The 23,865-nt window shown below is 32.8% G+C and overlaps 5 non-coding genes across 5 annotated transcripts; all 5 read left to right on the top strand.

Annotated features, from left to right (window-relative positions):
* The first annotated feature begins 400 nt into the window (after positions 1-400).
* On the top strand, positions 401-519 carry LOC137236235 (5S ribosomal RNA). The gene has a single exon (XR_010948328.1). It is a non-coding gene; the product is annotated as a 5S ribosomal RNA (ribosomal RNA).
* A 5,324-nt stretch (positions 520-5,843) lies between these two features.
* Positions 5,844-5,962, top strand: LOC137236234 (5S ribosomal RNA). The gene has a single exon (XR_010948327.1). It is a non-coding gene; the product is annotated as a 5S ribosomal RNA (ribosomal RNA).
* Positions 5,963-11,286: 5,324 nt separating this feature from the next.
* LOC137236233 (5S ribosomal RNA) lies at positions 11,287-11,405 on the top strand. Its single transcript, XR_010948326.1, has one exon. It is a non-coding gene; the product is annotated as a 5S ribosomal RNA (ribosomal RNA).
* A 5,324-nt stretch (positions 11,406-16,729) lies between these two features.
* Positions 16,730-16,848, top strand: LOC137236232 (5S ribosomal RNA). Its single transcript, XR_010948325.1, has one exon. It is a non-coding gene; the product is annotated as a 5S ribosomal RNA (ribosomal RNA).
* A 5,324-nt stretch (positions 16,849-22,172) lies between these two features.
* Positions 22,173-22,291, top strand: LOC137236231 (5S ribosomal RNA). Its single transcript, XR_010948324.1, has one exon. It is a non-coding gene; the product is annotated as a 5S ribosomal RNA (ribosomal RNA).
* The last annotated feature ends 1,574 nt before the right edge of the window (positions 22,292-23,865 follow it).

Here is a 23,865-nt window from a genome sequence, read left to right as displayed (position 1 = left end):
AAGATTTCAAAATTTCTCTAATACAATACATAACAGAAAGATATGTTATTAAGATGTACATGCATATGTAGTATGTATGAATGTTCGTTTAAACTAAGTAGCATACGTATGTATGCATAATGAAAACTCATGCAAATGAATATACCCCGACACAAGCCAAGCGATATAAATATGTCTATAATAGCAGGCTTATTTTCAAAAATGGCATAAGTTCATTTTTGTAAAAAATAAACTTAATCTGATTTTAGTAGCAAGAGTATCTGAATACACTAAACTATAAAGTATATAACAAAATTTACTTAAATCGACTTATATCATTTAAAAAAAAAGGACAAATTCACAGCTGCGAGTATACACATTAAAGTAGCCATACTTATACCAATTTAGGCAAACAAATTTTGCCAACGACCATACCACGCTGAATACATCGGTTCTCGTCCGATCACCGAAATTAAGCAGCGTCGGGCGCGGTTAGTACTTAGATGGGGGACCGCTTGGGAACACCGCGTGTTGTTGGCATATCCAACTTTTTCTTTTATTTTATGTATATATATGTACATAAATATTTTTTTTATTAAATTGCATTTAATTGAATAAATACTTGGAATACAATTTAATATTTCTATAGATTCAATGGAAAAATTTCATACGCGCGCATACATTTACGTGCATAATAATATTAGTTATAATTTTTTACCATATCAATTATTGATTTAAAGCTTATAAGCATTCATCATATAAATACAAAATGAATCTGCATAGTACAAATTCATACTCATCCACCTATTATAGTACTTAAAATGGACGCTGATGTCCGATTATGTTCAGATATGTATATTATAATCATATTGATAATTAATAAGCATTCAATGAGAATTTTTTTTATTTTTTTTTTGAATGTCATGAAATTTCATTTAATTATACATATAAGTTGTAGACGTCCAATATCAATAATCAATTCAGACTAAAATTCCAAACTTTAGATGCCTTTAAGTGAAGCCATATAGGGTTACTCTAGTGTTGCAATAGAAATATTTAAAAAATTTTTTAAAATAAAATAATGTTGTTAAAACTCAACGAAGATAAGTTTTTTGATTTCTAATTTAACATATTTTATATATCCGAATTAAAATTTTGATTAGTACAAATATATTTTAAGAAATTTCACTTAATTGAGAAAAAATTCGATTTTATCAGTGCAAACTTTTGATTAAAATGCCTGACACTCCGAAAATATGAAATTCATCAATTTAAATGAATTCGTATATTAAACTAACACATTTCAGTTATCTATTTTTACATGAATATTTGCAATAACTTTAATATGTGAATTTTAATTAATTTATTAAGATGAAAAGTTTATCAAATGTAAATGGTACGTAGCACTGAAATGAAAACATTTGTCATCCATCTTTTCGCTGCGCTTCTCAAATTTTAAACAGAGTATCGCATTCTATGCGCTTGTGTAAAAAAGTATAAATAGTGAGTTTGTGCTTTGTGTGCTTAAATTGATAAATATTTTCAAGTGTTAATAAAAGTTTAAATAAAATAATTAAGTGAAAATGTCTGACACAATCGCTGTTGCAAATGTTAGCTCACCAGTAGCTGCTTCTGCTGCTGTTGCTGAGAAGAAAGTTGCTGCTAAAAAAGCAACTAAACCCAAAAAACCATCGGTTGCTCCCACTCATCCACCAACTCAACAAATGGTAGATGCATCGATTAAGAATTTGAAGGAACGTGGTGGCTCATCACTTTTGGCAATTAAGAAATATATTAGTGCAACATATAAATGTGACGCCCAAAAATTGGCACCATTTATTAAGCGCTATTTGAAATCGGCTGTTACTAGTGGAAAATTGATTCAAACCAAAGGAAAGGGGGCATCTGGTTCATTTAAATTATCAGCTGCAGCCACTAAATCAGGTGATGGTAAGTCAAAATCGGTTGATAAATCAAAAGCCAAAAAAGATAGTGCAACATTAAAGAAAAAATCGTCGAGTGGTGTCAAAAAGGCAAGTGGTGAGAAAAAAGTGAAAAAAGCTGTTGCCACTAAGAAAACCGCCGAAAAAAAGAAAAGTGAGAAATCTAAGGCTAAAGACGCAAAAAAGACTGGCGCCGTTAAAGCCAAGCCAACCAAGTCGAAATCTGCCACCGCTAAGTCAAAGGCAACAAAAGCAAAAGCAACTGCTACCAAACCAAAAAAGGCTGCGACTAAAAAGCCAGCTGCAAAAAAGGCGTCAGCTAAAAAATAAATATGCTGCGTTTTTTGTGATAATTTACAAGGACACAACATTCATTAAATGTTGAATTATCAATAAGCCCTTTTCAGGGCTACAAAATATACAAACAAAAAGGTCAAAAATGTACGCAATACGTCTGACTACAGCGTTGCTTCGCCATAATAATTAAACGCTCTAGTGTCTGACACTGTAAGTCAACCCTACCATGCTGACCAATTTTAAAATTGATGATTCAATTGCAAAACAAAATTAAAAATTTTCATCGACTTAGAAAAATTCATATCTCTTTGTTAATTTATATTTTGTGGCCCTGAAAAGGGCCTTTTTGTTAACATTTTTCACTTTTATACATATTTTCCTCAGTCGCACAAATTACTTGGAGCTTGTGTATTTGGTAACAGCCTTAGTACCCTCACTCACGGCATGCTTAGCCAATTCACCAGGCAACAATAGGCGTACGGCAGTTTGAATTTCGCGACTAGTAATTGTTGAACGTTTATTGTAATGAGCTAAACGTGATGCTTCAGCAGCAATACGTTCAAAAATGTCATTAACAAAACTGTTCATGATACTCATTGCTTTCGACGATATACCAGTATCAGGATGTACTTGTTTCAACACTTTATAAATGTAGATGGCATAACTTTCCTTCCTCTTACGCTTCTTCTTCTTGTCGTTTTTAGTAATATTCTTCTGAGCCTTACCGGCCTTCTTAGCTGCTTTACCACTAGTTTTAGGAGGCATATTTAATTTTCACAAAATCACTTCACTATCACTCACACTTTTTAATAATTTTCTAAGTGTCAAAATGCGCACCTTTAAGTGTATTTTTTCCGACAAACCATTCAACCTGTTCGTAACGATTCGCTAAATATTGCCGGCATTAATTTGAAAACATGCGATTGGGGTTGCTCAATGTACAAACGAAAAAGTATATAAGCGCAGCACAAATTGCGTTTAGGAAATAAAGTGCCCAAGCTATTCAGCTAGTGTGTGTATTTGTGAAAAAGTGTATTAAGTGAAATATATAACAACAATGTCTGGCCGTGGTAAAGGTGGTAAAGTAAAGGGAAAGGCAAAGTCACGTTCAAACCGTGCTGGTCTTCAATTCCCTGTCGGTCGTATTCATCGTTTGTTACGTAAAGGCAATTATGCTGAACGTGTTGGTGCCGGTGCTCCAGTATATTTAGCTGCTGTTATGGAATATTTGGCAGCTGAAGTTCTTGAATTGGCTGGTAATGCTGCACGTGATAATAAAAAAACTAGAATTATTCCACGTCATTTACAATTGGCTATTCGTAACGATGAAGAATTGAATAAACTATTGTCTGGAGTTACCATAGCTCAAGGTGGTGTTTTACCAAATATTCAAGCTGTACTTTTGCCAAAGAAGACCGAAAAGAAAGCATAAGTGATGTAATCGCCGATTTACATATATTCTTAGACGCCAAATTTAAAACCGTCCTTTTCAGGACGACAAAATATATATACAAAGAGATTAATTATATTGTCATATATATGTATTTATCTATTTTAAAACCTATTAAAACACTTTTTGAAAGAAAAATTTAAAAGGTCATAAGTACACTTTTGGAAAATTTATTTTTTTAACGAAATCTGCGTTAACAACTACTTCAATTAATAAAATAGTGTTTGAAAATATTCATAAAAAAGTTGACTTACATCATTTTCCAGAAGAAAAAAAACTGAGCAACATTAAAAAAGTACAGCATGCAAGCTACTACATATTGTATGTATATATGTACATATGTATGTTTGTATGAGCATCTCGACAAAGGCGCAAAAAGTTGTGGCGTGTATTCATACGTACCAAAGGTACAAACACACAACCGTGCATACATACTAATGTATGTGTTTAGCAAATAAATGTGTATATACTCGTGAGTAGGTATACACACCATATTAAGGGTAAAACTACAGTTGCTACTATCAAAATACGAATTTTCATTTTATTATTTTAACAATTAACAGTTGCTTCAGTTATTTTTGATCTTTTTTGTTTAAAAAAATTTGTGGTCCTGAAAAGGACCGTTTATAATATTTATTAAAATATGGAATTAAGCACGTTCACCACGTATACGTCTAGCCAATTGAATATCTTTTGGCATAATTGTGACACGTTTTGCATGAATGGCACACAAATTTGTATCTTCGAACAAACCAACTAAATATGCTTCACTTGCTTCTTGTAATGCCATAACAGCTGAACTCTGGAAACGTAAATCAGTTTTAAAATCTTGAGCAATTTCACGCACTAAACGTTGGAATGGCAATTTACGAATCAACAGTTCGGTACTCTTCTGATAACGACGAATTTCACGCAAAGCGACTGTACCTGGGCGATAACGATGTGGCTTCTTCACTCCACCAGTTGCCGGCGCACTTTTGCGAGCAGCTTTAGTGGCCAATTGTTTACGTGGCGCTTTACCACCAGTCGATTTACGGGCTGTTTGCTTTGTACGAGCCATTTCTCACTTTTATTTTTCACAATTCAAAATAAACACTGATCACTGAACACTTCACTTAATAAACCTAATTTTTATAAATGTGGAAATACATATAATAAAATACACAAAAACGTTTCATTTGTCCATTTTTTTTAGGGTTGCAATATTGTGCGAGTTAAAATGAGATAGAAATATTTATGCCACATAATGGTAGCTCACTCAATGTTGTGGATTTTTGTATAAATAGCAGCTACGTTCGGTAACCAAGCTATTAGTTGTGAAGTGAAGTGATCAAGTGAAGTGTTCTTGTGAAAGCTAAAAAAAGTGCTAAATAGAAAAAATGACTGGTCGTGGCAAAGGTGGAAAAGGATTAGGTAAAGGTGGCGCCAAACGTCATCGCAAAGTTTTACGTGATAACATCCAAGGTATCACAAAGCCAGCTATTCGACGTTTAGCACGTCGTGGTGGCGTAAAACGTATATCTGGTTTAATATATGAAGAAACTCGTGGTGTTTTAAAAGTATTTTTGGAAAATGTTATCCGTGATGCAGTCACTTATACTGAACATGCTAAAAGGAAAACAGTTACGGCTATGGATGTTGTATATGCATTGAAGAGGCAGGGTCGTACATTGTATGGTTTCGGCGGTTAAATTCATTTTTACGGATATATTAACACAAAATAAATATACATTCAAACAAACGGTCCTTTTCAGGACCACAATATTTTTTAACAAAGATTTCAAAATTTCTCTAATACAATACATAACAGAAAGATATGTTATTAAGATGTACATGCATATGTAGTATGTATGAATGTTCGTTTAAACTAAGTAGCATACGTATGTATGCATAATGAAAACTCATGCAAATGAATATACCCCGACACAAGCCAAGCGATATAAATATGTCTATAATAGCAGGCTTATTTTCAAAAATGGCATAAGTTCATTTTTGTAAAAAATAAACTTAATCTGATTTTAGTAGCAAGAGTATCTGAATACACTAAACTATAAAGTATATAACAAAATTTACTTAAATCGACTTATATCATTTAAAAAAAAAGGACAAATTCACAGCTGCGAGTATACACATTAAAGTAGCCATACTTATACCAATTTAGGCAAACAAATTTTGCCAACGACCATACCACGCTGAATACATCGGTTCTCGTCCGATCACCGAAATTAAGCAGCGTCGGGCGCGGTTAGTACTTAGATGGGGGACCGCTTGGGAACACCGCGTGTTGTTGGCATATCCAACTTTTTCTTTTATTTTATGTATATATATGTACATAAATATTTTTTTTATTAAATTGCATTTAATTGAATAAATACTTGGAATACAATTTAATATTTCTATAGATTCAATGGAAAAATTTCATACGCGCGCATACATTTACGTGCATAATAATATTAGTTATAATTTTTTACCATATCAATTATTGATTTAAAGCTTATAAGCATTCATCATATAAATACAAAATGAATCTGCATAGTACAAATTCATACTCATCCACCTATTATAGTACTTAAAATGGACGCTGATGTCCGATTATGTTCAGATATGTATATTATAATCATATTGATAATTAATAAGCATTCAATGAGAATTTTTTTTATTTTTTTTTTGAATGTCATGAAATTTCATTTAATTATACATATAAGTTGTAGACGTCCAATATCAATAATCAATTCAGACTAAAATTCCAAACTTTAGATGCCTTTAAGTGAAGCCATATAGGGTTACTCTAGTGTTGCAATAGAAATATTTAAAAAATTTTTTAAAATAAAATAATGTTGTTAAAACTCAACGAAGATAAGTTTTTTGATTTCTAATTTAACATATTTTATATATCCGAATTAAAATTTTGATTAGTACAAATATATTTTAAGAAATTTCACTTAATTGAGAAAAAATTCGATTTTATCAGTGCAAACTTTTGATTAAAATGCCTGACACTCCGAAAATATGAAATTCATCAATTTAAATGAATTCGTATATTAAACTAACACATTTCAGTTATCTATTTTTACATGAATATTTGCAATAACTTTAATATGTGAATTTTAATTAATTTATTAAGATGAAAAGTTTATCAAATGTAAATGGTACGTAGCACTGAAATGAAAACATTTGTCATCCATCTTTTCGCTGCGCTTCTCAAATTTTAAACAGAGTATCGCATTCTATGCGCTTGTGTAAAAAAGTATAAATAGTGAGTTTGTGCTTTGTGTGCTTAAATTGATAAATATTTTCAAGTGTTAATAAAAGTTTAAATAAAATAATTAAGTGAAAATGTCTGACACAATCGCTGTTGCAAATGTTAGCTCACCAGTAGCTGCTTCTGCTGCTGTTGCTGAGAAGAAAGTTGCTGCTAAAAAAGCAACTAAACCCAAAAAACCATCGGTTGCTCCCACTCATCCACCAACTCAACAAATGGTAGATGCATCGATTAAGAATTTGAAGGAACGTGGTGGCTCATCACTTTTGGCAATTAAGAAATATATTAGTGCAACATATAAATGTGACGCCCAAAAATTGGCACCATTTATTAAGCGCTATTTGAAATCGGCTGTTACTAGTGGAAAATTGATTCAAACCAAAGGAAAGGGGGCATCTGGTTCATTTAAATTATCAGCTGCAGCCACTAAATCAGGTGATGGTAAGTCAAAATCGGTTGATAAATCAAAAGCCAAAAAAGATAGTGCAACATTAAAGAAAAAATCGTCGAGTGGTGTCAAAAAGGCAAGTGGTGAGAAAAAAGTGAAAAAAGCTGTTGCCACTAAGAAAACCGCCGAAAAAAAGAAAAGTGAGAAATCTAAGGCTAAAGACGCAAAAAAGACTGGCGCCGTTAAAGCCAAGCCAACCAAGTCGAAATCTGCCACCGCTAAGTCAAAGGCAACAAAAGCAAAAGCAACTGCTACCAAACCAAAAAAGGCTGCGACTAAAAAGCCAGCTGCAAAAAAGGCGTCAGCTAAAAAATAAATATGCTGCGTTTTTTGTGATAATTTACAAGGACACAACATTCATTAAATGTTGAATTATCAATAAGCCCTTTTCAGGGCTACAAAATATACAAACAAAAAGGTCAAAAATGTACGCAATACGTCTGACTACAGCGTTGCTTCGCCATAATAATTAACCGCTCTAGTGTCTGACACTGTAAGTCAACCCTACCATGCTGACCAATTTTAAAATTGATGATTCAATTGCAAAACAAAATTAAAAATTTTCATCGACTTAGAAAAATTCATATCTCTTTGTTAATTTATATTTTGTGGCCCTGAAAAGGGCCTTTTTGTTAACATTTTTCACTTTTATACATATTTTCCTCAGTCGCACAAATTACTTGGAGCTTGTGTATTTGGTAACAGCCTTAGTACCCTCACTCACGGCATGCTTAGCCAATTCACCAGGCAACAATAGGCGTACGGCAGTTTGAATTTCGCGACTAGTAATTGTTGAACGTTTATTGTAATGAGCTAAACGTGATGCTTCAGCAGCAATACGTTCAAAAATGTCATTAACAAAACTGTTCATGATACTCATTGCTTTCGACGATATACCAGTATCAGGATGTACTTGTTTCAACACTTTATAAATGTAGATGGCATAACTTTCCTTCCTCTTACGCTTCTTCTTCTTGTCGTTTTTAGTAATATTCTTCTGAGCCTTACCGGCCTTCTTAGCTGCTTTACCACTAGTTTTAGGAGGCATATTTAATTTTCACAAAATCACTTCACTATCACTCACACTTTTTAATAATTTTCTAAGTGTCAAAATGCGCACCTTTAAGTGTATTTTTTCCGACAAACCATTCAACCTGTTCGTAACGATTCGCTAAATATTGCCGGCATCAATTTGAAAACATGCGATTGGGGTTGCTCAATGTACAAACGAAAAAGTATATAAGCGCAGCACAAATTGCGTTTAGGAAATAAAGTGCCCAAGCTATTCAGCTAGTGTGTGTATTTGTGAAAAAGTGTATTAAGTGAAATATATAACAACAATGTCTGGCCGTGGTAAAGGTGGTAAAGTAAAGGGAAAGGCAAAGTCACGTTCAAACCGTGCTGGTCTTCAATTCCCTGTCGGTCGTATTCATCGTTTGTTACGTAAAGGCAATTATGCTGAACGTGTTGGTGCCGGTGCTCCAGTATATTTAGCTGCTGTTATGGAATATTTGGCAGCTGAAGTTCTTGAATTGGCTGGTAATGCTGCACGTGATAATAAAAAAACTAGAATTATTCCACGTCATTTACAATTGGCTATTCGTAACGATGAAGAATTGAATAAACTATTGTCTGGAGTTACCATAGCTCAAGGTGGTGTTTTACCAAATATTCAAGCTGTACTTTTGCCAAAGAAGACCGAAAAGAAAGCATAAGTGATGTAATCGCCGATTTACATATATTCTTAGACGCCAAATTTAAAACCGTCCTTTTCAGGACGACAAAATATATATACAAAGAGATTAATTATATTGTCATATATATGTATTTATCTATTTTAAAACCTATTAAAACACTTTTTGAAAGAAAAATTTAAAAGGTCATAAGTACACTTTTGGAAAATTTATTTTTTTAACGAAATCTGCGTTAACAACTACTTCAATTAATAAAATAGTGTTTGAAAATATTCATAAAAAAGTTGACTTACATCATTTTCCAGAAGAAAAAAAACTGAGCAACATTAAAAAAGTACAGCATGCAAGCTACTACATATTGTATGTATATATGTACATATGTATGTTTGTATGAGCATCTCGACAAAGGCGCAAAAAGTTGTGGCGTGTATTCATACGTACCAAAGGTACAAACACACAACCGTGCATACATACTAATGTATGTGTTTAGCAAATAAATGTGTATATACTCGTGAGTAGGTATACACACCATATTAAGGGTAAAACTACAGTTGCTACTATCAAAATACGAATTTTCATTTTATTATTTTAACAATTAACAGTTGCTTCAGTTATTTTTGATCTTTTTTGTTTAAAAAAATTTGTGGTCCTGAAAAGGACCGTTTATAATATTTATTAAAATATGGAATTAAGCACGTTCACCACGTATACGTCTAGCCAATTGAATATCTTTTGGCATAATTGTGACACGTTTTGCATGAATGGCACACAAATTTGTATCTTCGAACAAACCAACTAAATATGCTTCACTTGCTTCTTGTAATGCCATAACAGCTGAACTCTGGAAACGTAAATCAGTTTTAAAATCTTGAGCAATTTCACGCACTAAACGTTGGAATGGCAATTTACGAATCAACAGTTCGGTACTCTTCTGATAACGACGAATTTCACGCAAAGCGACTGTACCTGGGCGATAACGATGTGGCTTCTTCACTCCACCAGTTGCCGGCGCACTTTTGCGAGCAGCTTTAGTGGCCAATTGTTTACGTGGCGCTTTACCACCAGTCGATTTACGGGCTGTTTGCTTTGTACGAGCCATTTCTCACTTTTATTTTTCACAATTCAAAATAAACACTGATCACTGAACACTTCACTTAATAAACCTAATTTTTATAAATGTGGAAATACATATAATAAAATACACAAAAACGTTTCATTTGTCCATTTTTTTTAGGGTTGCAATATTGTGCGAGTTAAAATGAGATAGAAATATTTATGCCACATAATGGTAGCTCACTCAATGTTGTGGATTTTTGTATAAATAGCAGCTACGTTCGGTAACCAAGCTATTAGTTGTGAAGTGAAGTGATCAAGTGAAGTGTTCTTGTGAAAGCTAAAAAAAGTGCTAAATAGAAAAAATGACTGGTCGTGGCAAAGGTGGAAAAGGATTAGGTAAAGGTGGCGCCAAACGTCATCGCAAAGTTTTACGTGATAACATCCAAGGTATCACAAAGCCAGCTATTCGACGTTTAGCACGTCGTGGTGGCGTAAAACGTATATCTGGTTTAATATATGAAGAAACTCGTGGTGTTTTAAAAGTATTTTTGGAAAATGTTATCCGTGATGCAGTCACTTATACTGAACATGCTAAAAGGAAAACAGTTACGGCTATGGATGTTGTATATGCATTGAAGAGGCAGGGTCGTACATTGTATGGTTTCGGCGGTTAAATTCATTTTTACGGATATATTAACACAAAATAAATATACATTCAAACAAACGGTCCTTTTCAGGACCACAATATTTTTTAACAAAGATTTCAAAATTTCTCTAATACAATACATAACAGAAAGATATGTTATTAAGATGTACATGCATATGTAGTATGTATGAATGTTCGTTTAAACTAAGTAGCATACGTATGTATGCATAATGAAAACTCATGCAAATGAATATACCCCGACACAAGCCAAGCGATATAAATATGTCTATAATAGCAGGCTTATTTTCAAAAATGGCATAAGTTCATTTTTGTAAAAAATAAACTTAATCTGATTTTAGTAGCAAGAGTATCTGAATACACTAAACTATAAAGTATATAACAAAATTTACTTAAATCGACTTATATCATTTAAAAAAAAAGGACAAATTCACAGCTGCGAGTATACACATTAAAGTAGCCATACTTATACCAATTTAGGCAAACAAATTTTGCCAACGACCATACCACGCTGAATACATCGGTTCTCGTCCGATCACCGAAATTAAGCAGCGTCGGGCGCGGTTAGTACTTAGATGGGGGACCGCTTGGGAACACCGCGTGTTGTTGGCATATCCAACTTTTTCTTTTATTTTATGTATATATATGTACATAAATATTTTTTTTATTAAATTGCATTTAATTGAATAAATACTTGGAATACAATTTAATATTTCTATAGATTCAATGGAAAAATTTCATACGCGCGCATACATTTACGTGCATAATAATATTAGTTATAATTTTTTACCATATCAATTATTGATTTAAAGCTTATAAGCATTCATCATATAAATACAAAATGAATCTGCATAGTACAAATTCATACTCATCCACCTATTATAGTACTTAAAATGGACGCTGATGTCCGATTATGTTCAGATATGTATATTATAATCATATTGATAATTAATAAGCATTCAATGAGAATTTTTTTTATTTTTTTTTTGAATGTCATGAAATTTCATTTAATTATACATATAAGTTGTAGACGTCCAATATCAATAATCAATTCAGACTAAAATTCCAAACTTTAGATGCCTTTAAGTGAAGCCATATAGGGTTACTCTAGTGTTGCAATAGAAATATTTAAAAAATTTTTTAAAATAAAATAATGTTGTTAAAACTCAACGAAGATAAGTTTTTTGATTTCTAATTTAACATATTTTATATATCCGAATTAAAATTTTGATTAGTACAAATATATTTTAAGAAATTTCACTTAATTGAGAAAAAATTCGATTTTATCAGTGCAAACTTTTGATTAAAATGCCTGACACTCCGAAAATATGAAATTCATCAATTTAAATGAATTCGTATATTAAACTAACACATTTCAGTTATCTATTTTTACATGAATATTTGCAATAACTTTAATATGTGAATTTTAATTAATTTATTAAGATGAAAAGTTTATCAAATGTAAATGGTACGTAGCACTGAAATGAAAACATTTGTCATCCATCTTTTCGCTGCGCTTCTCAAATTTTAAACAGAGTATCGCATTCTATGCGCTTGTGTAAAAAAGTATAAATAGTGAGTTTGTGCTTTGTGTGCTTAAATTGATAAATATTTTCAAGTGTTAATAAAAGTTTAAATAAAATAATTAAGTGAAAATGTCTGACACAATCGCTGTTGCAAATGTTAGCTCACCAGTAGCTGCTTCTGCTGCTGTTGCTGAGAAGAAAGTTGCTGCTAAAAAAGCAACTAAACCCAAAAAACCATCGGTTGCTCCCACTCATCCACCAACTCAACAAATGGTAGATGCATCGATTAAGAATTTGAAGGAACGTGGTGGCTCATCACTTTTGGCAATTAAGAAATATATTAGTGCAACATATAAATGTGACGCCCAAAAATTGGCACCATTTATTAAGCGCTATTTGAAATCGGCTGTTACTAGTGGAAAATTGATTCAAACCAAAGGAAAGGGGGCATCTGGTTCATTTAAATTATCAGCTGCAGCCACTAAATCAGGTGATGGTAAGTCAAAATCGGTTGATAAATCAAAAGCCAAAAAAGATAGTGCAACATTAAAGAAAAAATCGTCGAGTGGTGTCAAAAAGGCAAGTGGTGAGAAAAAAGTGAAAAAAGCTGTTGCCACTAAGAAAACCGCCGAAAAAAAGAAAAGTGAGAAATCTAAGGCTAAAGACGCAAAAAAGACTGGCGCCGTTAAAGCCAAGCCAACCAAGTCGAAATCTGCCACCGCTAAGTCAAAGGCAACAAAAGCAAAAGCAACTGCTACCAAACCAAAAAAGGCTGCGACTAAAAAGCCAGCTGCAAAAAAGGCGTCAGCTAAAAAATAAATATGCTGCGTTTTTTGTGATAATTTACAAGGACACAACATTCATTAAATGTTGAATTATCAATAAGCCCTTTTCAGGGCTACAAAATATACAAACAAAAAGGTCAAAAATGTACGCAATACGTCTGACTACAGCGTTGCTTCGCCATAATAATTAACCGCTCTAGTGTCTGACACTGTAAGTCAACCCTACCATGCTGACCAATTTTAAAATTGATGATTCAATTGCAAAACAAAATTAAAAATTTTCATCGACTTAGAAAAATTCATATCTCTTTGTTAATTTATATTTTGTGGCCCTGAAAAGGGCCTTTTTGTTAACATTTTTCACTTTTATACATATTTTCCTCAGTCGCACAAATTACTTGGAGCTTGTGTATTTGGTAACAGCCTTAGTACCCTCACTCACGGCATGCTTAGCCAATTCACCAGGCAACAATAGGCGTACGGCAGTTTGAATTTCGCGACTAGTAATTGTTGAACGTTTATTGTAATGAGCTAAACGTGATGCTTCAGCAGCAATACGTTCAAAAATGTCATTAACAAAACTGTTCATGATACTCATTGCTTTCGACGATATACCAGTATCAGGATGTACTTGTTTCAACACTTTATAAATGTAGATGGCATAACTTTCCTTCCTCTTACGCTTCTTCTTCTTGTCGTTTTTAGTAATATTCTTCTGAGCCTTACCGGCCTTCTTAGCTGCTTTACCACTAGTTTTAGGAGGCATATTTAATTTTCACAAAATCACTTCACTATCACTCACACTTTTTAATAATTTTCTAAGTGTCAAAATGCGCACCTTTAAGTGTATTTTTTCCGACAAACCATTCAACCTGTTCGTAACGATTCGCTAAATATTGCCGGCATTAATTTGAAAACATGCGATTGGGGTTGCTCAATGTACAAACGAAAAAGTATATAAGCGCAGCACAAATTGCGTTTAGGAAATAAAGTGCCCAAGCTATTCAGCTAGTGTGTGTATTTGTGAAAAAGTGTATTAAGTGAAATATATAACAACAATGTCTGGCCGTGGTAAAGGTGGTAAAGTAAAGGGAAAGGCAAAGTCACGTTCAAACCGTGCTGGTCTTCAATTCCCTGTCGGTCGTATTCATCGTTTGTTACGTAAAGGCAATTATGCTGAACGTGTTGGTGCCGGTGCTCCAGTATATTTAGCTGCTGTTATGGAATATTTGGCAGCTGAAGTTCTTGAATTGGCTGGTAATGCTGCACGTGATAATAAAAAAACTAGAATTATTCCACGTCATTTACAATTGGCTATTCGTAACGATGAAGAATTGAATAAACTATTGTCTGGAGTTACCATAGCTCAAGGTGGTGTTTTACCAAATATTCAAGCTGTACTTTTGCCAAAGAAGACCGAAAAGAAAGCATAAGTGATGTAATCGCCGATTTACATATATTCTTAGACGCCAAATTTAAAACCGTCCTTTTCAGGACGACAAAATATATATACAAAGAGATTAATTATATTGTCATATATATGTATTTATCTATTTTAAAACCTATTAAAACACTTTTTGAAAGAAAAATTTAAAAGGTCATAAGTACACTTTTGGAAAATTTATTTTTTTAACGAAATCTGCGTTAACAACTACTTCAATTAATAAAATAGTGTTTGAAAATATTCATAAAAAAGTTGACTTACATCATTTTCCAGAAGAAAAAAAACTGAGCAACATTAAAAAAGTACAGCATGCAAGCTACTACATATTGTATGTATATATGTACATATGTATGTTTGTATGAGCATCTCGACAAAGGCGCAAAAAGTTGTGGCGTGTATTCATACGTACCAAAGGTACAAACACACAACCGTGCATACATACTAATGTATGTGTTTAGCAAATAAATGTGTATATACTCGTGAGTAGGTATACACACCATATTAAGGGTAAAACTACAGTTGCTACTATCAAAATACGAATTTTCATTTTATTATTTTAACAATTAACAGTTGCTTCAGTTATTTTTGATCTTTTTTGTTTAAAAAAATTTGTGGTCCTGAAAAGGACCGTTTATAATATTTATTAAAATATGGAATTAAGCACGTTCACCACGTATACGTCTAGCCAATTGAATATCTTTTGGCATAATTGTGACACGTTTTGCATGAATGGCACACAAATTTGTATCTTCGAACAAACCAACTAAATATGCTTCACTTGCTTCTTGTAATGCCATAACAGCTGAACTCTGGAAACGTAAATCAGTTTTAAAATCTTGAGCAATTTCACGCACTAAACGTTGGAATGGCAATTTACGAATCAACAGTTCGGTACTCTTCTGATAACGACGAATTTCACGCAAAGCGACTGTACCTGGGCGATAACGATGTGGCTTCTTCACTCCACCAGTTGCCGGCGCACTTTTGCGAGCAGCTTTAGTGGCCAATTGTTTACGTGGCGCTTTACCACCAGTCGATTTACGGGCTGTTTGCTTTGTACGAGCCATTTCTCACTTTTATTTTTCACAATTCAAAATAAACACTGATCACTGAACACTTCACTTAATAAACCTAATTTTTATAAATGTGGAAATACATATAATAAAATACACAAAAACGTTTCATTTGTCCATTTTTTTTAGGGTTGCAATATTGTGCGAGTTAAAATGAGATAGAAATATTTATGCCACATAATGGTAGCTCACTCAATGTTGTGGATTTTTGTATAAATAGCAGCTACGTTCGGTAACCAAGCTATTAGTTGTGAAGTGAAGTGATCAAGTGAAGTGTTCTTGTGAAAGCTAAAAAAAGTGCTAAATAGAAAAAATGACTGGTCGTGGCAAAGGTGGAAAAGGATTAGGTAAAGGTGGCGCCAAACGTCATCGCAAAGTTTTACGTGATAACATCCAAGGTATCACAAAGCCAGCTATTCGACGTTTAGCACGTCGTGGTGGCGTAAAACGTATATCTGGTTTAATATATGAAGAAACTCGTGGTGTTTTAAAAGTATTTTTGGAAAATGTTATCCGTGATGCAGTCACTTATACTGAACATGCTAAAAGGAAAACAGTTACGGCTATGGATGTTGTATATGCATTGAAGAGGCAGGGTCGTACATTGTATGGTTTCGGCGGTTAAATTCATTTTTACGGATATATTAACACAAAATAAATATACATTCAAACAAACGGTCCTTTTCAGGACCACAATATTTTTTAACAAAGATTTCAAAATTTCTCTAATACAATACATAACAGAAAGATATGTTATTAAGATGTACATGCATATGTAGTATGTATGAATGTTCGTTTAAACTAAGTAGCATACGTATGTATGCATAATGAAAACTCATGCAAATGAATATACCCCGACACAAGCCAAGCGATATAAATATGTCTATAATAGCAGGCTTATTTTCAAAAATGGCATAAGTTCATTTTTGTAAAAAATAAACTTAATCTGATTTTAGTAGCAAGAGTATCTGAATACACTAAACTATAAAGTATATAACAAAATTTACTTAAATCGACTTATATCATTTAAAAAAAAAGGACAAATTCACAGCTGCGAGTATACACATTAAAGTAGCCATACTTATACCAATTTAGGCAAACAAATTTTGCCAACGACCATACCACGCTGAATACATCGGTTCTCGTCCGATCACCGAAATTAAGCAGCGTCGGGCGCGGTTAGTACTTAGATGGGGGACCGCTTGGGAACACCGCGTGTTGTTGGCATATCCAACTTTTTCTTTTATTTTATGTATATATATGTACATAAATATTTTTTTTATTAAATTGCATTTAATTGAATAAATACTTGGAATACAATTTAATATTTCTATAGATTCAATGGAAAAATTTCATACGCGCGCATACATTTACGTGCATAATAATATTAGTTATAATTTTTTACCATATCAATTATTGATTTAAAGCTTATAAGCATTCATCATATAAATACAAAATGAATCTGCATAGTACAAATTCATACTCATCCACCTATTATAGTACTTAAAATGGACGCTGATGTCCGATTATGTTCAGATATGTATATTATAATCATATTGATAATTAATAAGCATTCAATGAGAATTTTTTTTATTTTTTTTTTGAATGTCATGAAATTTCATTTAATTATACATATAAGTTGTAGACGTCCAATATCAATAATCAATTCAGACTAAAATTCCAAACTTTAGATGCCTTTAAGTGAAGCCATATAGGGTTACTCTAGTGTTGCAATAGAAATATTTAAAAAATTTTTTAAAATAAAATAATGTTGTTAAAACTCAACGAAGATAAGTTTTTTGATTTCTAATTTAACATATTTTATATATCCGAATTAAAATTTTGATTAGTACAAATATATTTTAAGAAATTTCACTTAATTGAGAAAAAATTCGATTTTATCAGTGCAAACTTTTGATTAAAATGCCTGACACTCCGAAAATATGAAATTCATCAATTTAAATGAATTCGTATATTAAACTAACACATTTCAGTTATCTATTTTTACATGAATATTTGCAATAACTTTAATATGTGAATTTTAATTAATTTATTAAGATGAAAAGTTTATCAAATGTAAATGGTACGTAGCACTGAAATGAAAACATTTGTCATCCATCTTTTCGCTGCGCTTCTCAAATTTTAAACAGAGTATCGCATTCTATGCGCTTGTGTAAAAAAGTATAAATAGTGAGTTTGTGCTTTGTGTGCTTAAATTGATAAATATTTTCAAGTGTTAATAAAAGTTTAAATAAAATAATTAAGTGAAAATGTCTGACACAATCGCTGTTGCAAATGTTAGCTCACCAGTAGCTGCTTCTGCTGCTGTTGCTGAGAAGAAAGTTGCTGCTAAAAAAGCAACTAAACCCAAAAAACCATCGGTTGCTCCCACTCATCCACCAACTCAACAAATGGTAGATGCATCGATTAAGAATTTGAAGGAACGTGGTGGCTCATCACTTTTGGCAATTAAGAAATATATTAGTGCAACATATAAATGTGACGCCCAAAAATTGGCACCATTTATTAAGCGCTATTTGAAATCGGCTGTTACTAGTGGAAAATTGATTCAAACCAAAGGAAAGGGGGCATCTGGTTCATTTAAATTATCAGCTGCAGCCACTAAATCAGGTGATGGTAAGTCAAAATCGGTTGATAAATCAAAAGCCAAAAAAGATAGTGCAACATTAAAGAAAAAATCGTCGAGTGGTGTCAAAAAGGCAAGTGGTGAGAAAAAAGTGAAAAAAGCTGTTGCCACTAAGAAAACCGCCGAAAAAAAGAAAAGTGAGAAATCTAAGGCTAAAGACGCAAAAAAGACTGGCGCCGTTAAAGCCAAGCCAACCAAGTCGAAATCTGCCACCGCTAAGTCAAAGGCAACAAAAGCAAAAGCAACTGCTACCAAACCAAAAAAGGCTGCGACTAAAAAGCCAGCTGCAAAAAAGGCGTCAGCTAAAAAATAAATATGCTGCGTTTTTTGTGATAATTTACAAGGACACAACATTCATTAAATGTTGAATTATCAATAAGCCCTTTTCAGGGCTACAAAATATACAAACAAAAAGGTCAAAAATGTACGCAATACGTCTGACTACAGCGTTGCTTCGCCATAATAATTAACCGCTCTAGTGTCTGACACTGTAAGTCAGCCCTACCATGCTGACCAATTTTAAAATTGATGTTTCAATTGCAAAACAAAATTAAAAATTTTCATCGACTTAGAAAAATTCATATCTCTTTGTTAATTTATATTTTGTGGCCCTGAAAAGGGCCTTTTTGTTAACATTTTTCACTTTTATACATATTTTCCTCAGTCGCACAAATTACTTGGAGCTTGTGTATTTGGTAACAGCCTTAGTACCCTCACTCACGGCATGCTTAGCCAATTCACCAGGCAACAATAGGCGTACGGCAGTTTGAATTTCGCGACTAGTAATTGTTGAACGTTTATTGTAATGAGCTAAACGTGATGCTTCAGCAGCAATACGTTCAAAAATGTCATTAACAAAACTGTTCATGATACTCATTGCTTTCGACGATATACCAGTATCAGGATGTACTTGTTTCAACACTTTATAAATGTAGATGGCATAACTTTCCTTCCTCTTACGCTTCTTCTTCTTGTCGTTTTTAGTAATATTCTTCTGAGCCTTACCGGCCTTCTTAGCTGCTTTACCACTAGTTTTAGGAGGCATATTTAATTTTCACAAAATCACTTCACTATCACTCACACTTTTTAATAATTTTCTAAGTGTCAAAATGCGCACCTTTAAGTGTATTTTTTCCGACAAACCATTCAACCTGTTCGTAACGATTCGCTAAATATTGCCGGCATTAATTTGAAAACATGCGATTGGGGTTGCTCAATGTACAAACGAAAAAGTATATAAGCGCAGCACAAATTGCGTTTAGGAAATAAAGTGCCCAAGCTATTCAGCTAGTGTGTGTATTTGTGAAAAAGTGTATTAAGTGAAATATATAACAACAATGTCTGGCCGTGGTAAAGGTGGTAAAGTAAAGGGAAAGGCAAAGTCACGTTCAAACCGTGCTGGTCTTCAATTCCCTGTCGGTCGTATTCATCGTTTGTTACGTAAAGGCAATTATGCTGAACGTGTTGGTGCCGGTGCTCCAGTATATTTAGCTGCTGTTATGGAATATTTGGCAGCTGAAGTTCTTGAATTGGCTGGTAATGCTGCACGTGATAATAAAAAAACTAGAATTATTCCACGTCATTTACAATTGGCTATTCGTAACGATGAAGAATTGAATAAACTATTGTCTGGAGTTACCATAGCCCAAGGTGGTGTTTTACCAAATATTCAAGCTGTACTTTTGCCAAAGAAGACCGAAAAGAAAGCATAAGTGATGTAATCGCCGATTTACATATATTCTTAGACGCCAAATTTAAAACCGTCCTTTTCAGGACGACAAAATATATATACAAAGAGATTAATTATATTGTCATATATATGTATTTATCTATTTTAAAACCTATTAAAACACTTTTTGAAAGAAAAATTTAAAAGGTCATAAGTACACTTTTGGAAAATTTATTTTTTTAACGAAATCTGCGTTAACAACTACTTCAATTAATAAAATAGTGTTTGAAAATATTCATAAAAAAGTTGACTTACATCATTTTCCAGAAGAAAAAAAACTGAGCAACATTAAAAAAGTACAGCATGCAAGCTACTACATATTGTATGTATATATGTACATATGTATGTTTGTATGAGCATCTCGACAAAGGCGCAAAAAGTTGTGGCGTGTATTCATACGTACCAAAGGTACAAACACACAACCGTGCATACATACTAATGTATGTGTTTAGCAAATAAATGTGTATATACTCGTGAGTAGGTATACACACCATATTAAGGGTAAAACTACAGTTGCTACTATCAAAATACGAATTTTCATTTTATTATTTTAACAATTAACAGTTGCTTCTGTTATTTTTGATCTTTTTTGTTTAAAAAAATTTGTGGTCCTGAAAAGGACCGTTTATAATATTTATTAAAATATGGAATTAAGCACGTTCACCACGTATACGTCTAGCCAATTGAATATCTTTAGGCATAATTGTGACACGTTTTGCATGAATGGCACACAAATTTGTATCTTCGAACAAACCAACTAAATATGCTTCACTTGCTTCTTGTAATGCCATAACAGCTGAACTCTGGAAACGTAAATCAGTTTTAAAATCTTGAGCAATTTCACGCACTAAACGTTGGAATGGCAATTTACGAATCAACAGTTCGGTACTCTTCTGATAACGACGAATTTCACGCAAAGCGACTGTACCTGGGCGATAACGATGTGGCTTCTTCACTCCACCAGTTGCCGGCGCACTTTTGCGAGCAGCTTTAGTGGCCAATTGTTTACGTGGCGCTTTACCACCAGTCGATTTACGGGCTGTTTGCTTTGTACGAGCCATTTCTCACTTTTATTTTTCACAATTCAAAATAAACACTGATCACTGAACACTTCACTTAATAAACCTAATTTTTATAAATGTGGAAATACATATAATAAAATACACAAAAACGTTTCATTTGTCCATTTTTTTTAGGGTTGCAATATTGTGCGAGTTAAAATGAGATAGAAATATTTATGCCACATAATGGTAGCTCACTCAATGTTGTGGATTTTTGTATAAATAGCAGCTACGTTCGGTAACCAAGCTATTAGTTGTGAAGTGAAGTGATCAAGTGAAGTGTTCTTGTGAAAGCTAAAAAAAGTGCTAAATAGAAAAAATGACTGGTCGTGGCAAAGGTGGAAAAGGATTAGGTAAAGGTGGCGCCAAACGTCATCGCAAAGTTTTACGTGATAACATCCAAGGTATCACAAAGCCAGCTATTCGACGTTTAGCACGTCGTGGTGGCGTAAAACGTATATCTGGTTTAATATATGAAGAAACTCGTGGTGTTTTAAAAGTATTTTTGGAAAATGTTATCCGTGATGCAGTCACTTATACTGAACATGCTAAAAGGAAAACAGTTACGGCTATGGATGTTGTATATGCATTGAAGAGGCAGGGTCGTACATTGTATGGTTTCGGCGGTTAAATTCATTTTTACGGATATATTAACACAAAATAAATATACATTCAAACAAACGGTCCTTTTCAGGACCACAATATTTTTTAACAAAGATTTCAAAATTTCTCTAATACAATACATAACAGAAAGATATGTTATTAAGATGTACATGCATATGTAGTATGTATGAATGTTCGTTTAAACTAAGTAGCATACGTATGTATGCATAATGAAAACTCATGCAAATGAATATACCCCGACACAAGCCAAGCGATATAAATATGTCTATAATAGCAGGCTTATTTTCAAAAATGGCATAAGTTCATTTTTGTAAAAAATAAACTTAATCTGATTTTAGTAGCAAGAGTATCTGAATACACTAAACTATAAAGTATATAACAAAATTTACTTAAATCGACTTATATCATTTAAAAAAAAAGGACAAATTCACAGCTGCGAGTATACACATTAAAGTAGCCATACTTATACCAATTTAGGCAAACAAATTTTGCCAACGACCATACCACGCTGAATACATCGGTTCTCGTCCGATCACCGAAATTAAGCAGCGTCGGGCGCGGTTAGTACTTAGATGGGGGACCGCTTGGGAACACCGCGTGTTGTTGGCATATCCAACTTTTTCTTTTATTTTATGTATATATATGTACATAAATATTTTTTTTATTAAATTGCATTTAATTGAATAAATACTTGGAATACAATTTAATATTTCTATAGATTCAATGGAAAAATTTCATACGCGCGCATACATTTACGTGCATAATAATATTAGTTATAATTTTTTACCATATCAATTATTGATTTAAAGCTTATAAGCATTCATCATATAAATACAAAATGAATCTGCATAGTACAAATTCATACTCATCCACCTATTATAGTACTTAAAATGGACGCTGATGTCCGATTATGTTCAGATATGTATATTATAATCATATTGATAATTAATAAGCATTCAATGAGAATTTTTTTTATTTTTTTTTTGAATGTCATGAAATTTCATTTAATTATACATATAAGTTGTAGACGTCCAATATCAATAATCAATTCAGACTAAAATTCCAAACTTTAGATGCCTTTAAGTGAAGCCATATAGGGTTACTCTAGTGTTGCAATAGAAATATTTAAAAAATTTTTTAAAATAAAATAATGTTGTTAAAACTCAACGAAGATAAGTTTTTTGATTTCTAATTTAACATATTTTATATATCCGAATTAAAATTTTGATTAGTACAAATATATTTTAAGAAATTTCACTTAATTGAGAAAAAATTCGATTTTATCAGTGCAAACTTTTGATTAAAATGCCTGACACTCCGAAAATATGAAATTCATCAATTTAAATGAATTCGTATATTAAACTAACACATTTCAGTTATCTATTTTTACATGAATATTTGCAATAACTTTAATATGTGAATTTTAATTAATTTATTAAGATGAAAAGTTTATCAAATGTAAATGGTACGTAGCACTGAAATGAAAACATTTGTCATCCATCTTTTCGCTGCGCTTCTCAAATTTTAAACAGAGTATCGCATTCTATGCGCTTGTGTAAAAAAGTATAAATAGTGAGTTTGTGCTTTGTGTGCTTAAATTGATAAATATTTTCAAGTGTTAATAAAAGTTTAAATAAAATAATTAAGTGAAAATGTCTGACACAATCGCTGTTGCAAATGTTAGCTCACCAGTAGCTGCTTCTGCTGCTGTTGCTGAGAAGAAAGTTGCTGCTAAAAAAGCAACTAAACCCAAAAAACCATCGGTTGCTCCCACTCATCCACCAACTCAACAAATGGTAGATGCATCGATTAAGAATTTGAAGGAACGTGGTGGCTCATCACTTTTGGCAATTAAGAAATATATTAGTGCAACATATAAATGTGACGCCCAAAAATTGGCACCATTTATTAAGCGCTATTTGAAATCGGCTGTTACTAGTGGAAAATTGATTCAAACCAAAGGAAAGGGGGCATCTGGTTCATTTAAATTATCAGCTGCAGCCACTAAATCAGGTGATGGTAAGTCAAAATCGGTTGATAAATCAAAAGCCAAAAAAGATAGTGCAACATTAAAGAAAAAATCGTCGAGTGGTGTCAAAAAGGCAAGTGGTGAGAAAAAAGTGAAAAAAGCTGTTGCCACTAAGAAAACCGCCGAAAAAAAGAAAAGTGAGAAATCTAAGGCT

The sequence above is a fragment of the Eurosta solidaginis genome, unplaced genomic scaffold, assembly GCF_040869045.1.
Source record: "Eurosta solidaginis isolate ZX-2024a unplaced genomic scaffold, ASM4086904v1 ctg00001481.1, whole genome shotgun sequence".
Lineage (NCBI taxonomy): Eukaryota > Metazoa > Arthropoda > Insecta > Diptera > Tephritidae > Eurosta > Eurosta solidaginis.
The sequence above is the reverse complement of the archived record's forward strand: the minus strand, read 5'-3'. Positions and strand labels throughout refer to the sequence as shown.